Here is a 4,222-nt window from a genome sequence, read left to right on the forward strand (position 1 = left end):
TGGATGAGATATCAAAATTTAAATTAATGAGAGAGTTATGTAGAAAATAAACAGGCCGGGCGAGGTGGCGCAAGCCTGTAATCCCAGCACTTTGGGAAGCCGAGAGGGGCAGATCACGAGGTCAAGAGATCGAGACTATCCTGGCCAACACGGTGAAACCCCGTCTCTACTAAAAATACGAAAATTAGCCGGGCATTGTAGCGCACGCCTGTAGTCCCAGCTACTTGAGAGGCTGAGGCAGGAGTCTCGCTTGAACCTGGGAGGCAGAAGGTGCAGTGAGCCGAGATCCCACCACTGCACTCCAGCCTGGTGACAGAGCCAGAAAAAAAAGAAAGAAAGAAAGAAAGAAACGAAAAGAAACAAAAACAAAGGCAAGTAGTAACTTGAGGAAAAGCAAATACTGCGAAGCAAATGAAAAGTAGTCAGGCTGTCATATGAAAAGATTAGTCATGGAAAAAGAAACAAGGAATGTCTGAACTAAACATAATTACTATATAAATATACAGGGAAGAGGAAGGAATGGGAAGAGTGAAAGAGAACAAGCGATGGATGTGGTGACGTCACGTTCTCCCGGGTGGGGCAAGAGGTACCACACATGAGGGACTGACATGGCTAATGAGACCACTCTTCCCCTTCTGCCTGCAGTCTGTAGTCTCTCCTTCCCGCACATGGGTGGTGCGTGGGAGACAGGGGTGCGGAATCAGGTCGACCTCGCTGTCCCGCCCCCGCCGTCTGCCTCGTGGCGTCAGTGGGGTTGGGGAGATGAGTCCTACCCCTGCTCATCTCCTGTGGCTGTTGCCTTTTGGGCAGCCCCTCTTCGCGGCGGTGGGACTGTCCTGCCGGCCTGTGGCGCTGCCCTTCCCTGGGCCTGTGAGGGTTGTCTCTGCTTGGACCTTTGCTCAGTATTGACTGAACACATGCATATCAGAACTGTGTAAAATCAGGGCTATCTACATGTATTTCTATTATTTTCTGTGTATAGCTCATAATGTTAAAATGTCTCGAATTGACAAACCTGAGTGGCGGCTTCACAAAGATTTCTTATAATTCTCTATTTTTTCTTCCAGCTAGAACTAATTCATAGTATAAATTTGTGAAGTGAATCCATAGAAATTGAGCAAAATAAAAAAGGATTTATTGAGTGTGAGGAAAGCTGCAGAGAAGTAAAGACAGATGGAGAGATGACAATACTGAGCATGTTAGTGACCTTCACAATAACAGATTTCCTGGAGGAGTGTGAGCTGGAGCCGGAACGAAGTGGATAGACTGTGAAAGAGGGATGAAGGAGCAGGAACTTCTGGAGGCAAATATGGCGTGTGTTTGGCCAGATTGGGAGGTGTGGATGGATTCTGAACATTCTGCTTTATGTACAGCACTAGAGGAAGAAAACTCATGTTTATTTAGCACCTTCCACAATCTGTAGAGAAATCTGAAACATTACAAAAGAAGATATATGAATGGCCAGTTGTCTTCAGGGAAAAACACAAAGTAAAACCACAGTGAGAAACCACTAAGCAACCATTCAAATGGCTAAATTTAAAACGATTAATAACTATAAATGTTGGCAAGGATGTTGAACATCTGTACTCTCATCCATTACCTATAGGAATATAAAACAGCCACTTTGAAAATCAGTTTTGTATGACGTAATAAAGTTAAACAAGCTAGTACCGTATGGCTACCATTTCATTCCTAAGTATTTACTCAAGAGAAATGAAGATTTTGTTAAAAATCCGTCCTTAAGAATGTTCACAGTTTCTTTATTCATAATAGCAAAAAATCAAATAATTGCCAATGTGCAACAATCATGATCAAATTGTACAATGGAATATTATCAGCAATAAAAATGAACTACTGATACATGAACCAACATGGATACATCACATAGATATTACCCCAATCGCAAAAAGCCAGGCAAGGGGGAGGCCATAAGGGATGAGTAGATTTGTATGAAATATTAAAACAGGAAGAATTATGCTATCATGATAGTCATCAGATCAATGGATGCTGGGGACAGGGAAGCGGAGTTGAAGGGAGAAGAAGGGGTCTTTGTGTACATTGATAGCGGCAAGAGTGATATGGCTGTATTTGTCAGAATTCATTGATAAGTTTGATTAAGATCTGATTATTGTGGTATATGTACATTTTATAAGTTTAAAGTGCTTATAACAAAAATTATAGTGTCGCTGACATAAATAATAATTAAAAATATTAGCAACCAAATCCAACAATGCACCAAAAGAATAGCAAAACATGTTATGTCCATATATGACAAACATATAGTTAACATTATTCTGAATGGAGACAAACTTACAGTCTCTCCTCTAAGATCTGGAACAAGACAAAGACTCCCACTTTCACCACTTTTATTCCACGCAGTGCTAGAAGTTCTAGCCAGAGCAATCAGGCAAGAAGAGGAAATAAAGGGCATCCAAATAGCATAGGAGAAATTCAACTGACCCTTATTCGCAAATAACATGATCTTTTACTCGGAAAAACCTGAAGATTCCACCAAATAAATGGTTAGAACTAATAAATTTAGTAAAACTGCAGGATACAAAATCCATGTGCAAACTTTCATAGCATTTATATGTACCAGGACCATACAATCTGAAAAAGAAATCAAGAAAACAACACCATTTACAAATCACAAAGAAGATAAAATACTAAGAATCAATTTATCCCAGGAAATAAAAACTATAAAGCATTGATGAAAGAAATTGAAGAGTACACAAAACTGAAAGAGCCAGGCACGGTGACACACATCTGTAATCCTGGCACTTTGGGAGGATAAGACAGAATAATTGTTTGAGCCGAGGAATTCAAGACCAGCCTAGAAAACACTGACATCCTGTCTCTAAGAAAAAAAAGAAGCATATTTCATGCACATAAATTGGAAGAAATAATATTGTTAAAATGTTCATACTACCCAAAGCTATTTACAGATTCAATTCCATCCCTATCAAAATACCAATATCATTCTTCACAGAAGTAGAAAAAAATATGAAATTCATATGGAAGCACAAAATTTCCCAAATAGCCAAAGTAATCATAAGCAAAAAGAACAAAGCTAGAGGCATCACACTACCTGAATTCAAAATATACTATGAGGTTATAATAACCAAATCAGCAAGGTACTGGCATAAAAACAAACAGATAAACCAATGGAACACAAAAGAGAACTCACATATAAATCCATACATTGATAGCCAACTCATTTTTGGCGAAGGAACCGAGAATATACAATGGGGAAAGAATGAGTCTCTTAAAAAGAGCTGAGAAAATGCTACCATATGCAGAAGAATACCACTAGACCCCTGCCTTTTACCATACACAAAAACCAACTCAAAATGGATTAAAGATTTAAATGTAAGTCCTCAAACTATAAAGCAACTACAGGAATGCATACAGGAAACACTCTAGACATGTGTCTAGGCAAAGACTTTATTGCTAACATGTCAAAAGCACAGACAACAAAAATAAAAATAGACAAATAGGACTATATTTAACTAAATAGCTTCAACACAGCAAATGGAAAAATTAACAGAGTGAAGAGGTAACCTGTTGAGTAGAGAAAATACTTGCTATGTATTCATCCAACAAGTAACTAATATCTAGACTATAATATCTAGACTACAAGGAACTCAAAAACTCAGCAGTAAAAACACAAATAATCCCATTAAAAAGTGGACAGAAGGTCTGAATAGATATTTTGCAAAAGGAGACATACAGATGGCTAATAGGTATACAAAAAACACTCAACATTATTAAATATCAGGAAAATGCAAATCAAAAGTACAATGTAATATCATCTTATCCTAGTTAGAATGGCTATTAGTAAGAAAAAATAACACCAAAAGCAACTGCAGCAAAAGCCAAAATTGACAAATGGGATCTAATTAAACTAAAGAGCTTTTGCACAGCTAAAGAAACTACCATCAGAGTGAACAGGCAACCTACAGAATGGGAGAAAATTTTTGCAACCTACTCATCTGACAAAGGGCTAATATCCAGAATCTACAAAGAACTCAAACAAATATACAAGAAAAAAACAAACAACCCCATCAAAAAGTGGGGAAAGGATATGAACAGACATTTCTCAAAAGAAGACATCCATACAGCCAACAGACACATGAAAAAATGCTCATCATCACTCGCCATCAGAGAAATGCAAATCAAAACCACAATGAGATACCATCTCACACCAGTTAGAATGGCAATC

This window comes from Trachypithecus francoisi, unplaced genomic scaffold (assembly GCF_009764315.1).
Source record: "Trachypithecus francoisi isolate TF-2019V2 unplaced genomic scaffold, Tfra_2.0 Lachesis_group10, whole genome shotgun sequence".
NCBI lineage: Eukaryota > Metazoa > Chordata > Mammalia > Primates > Cercopithecidae > Trachypithecus > Trachypithecus francoisi.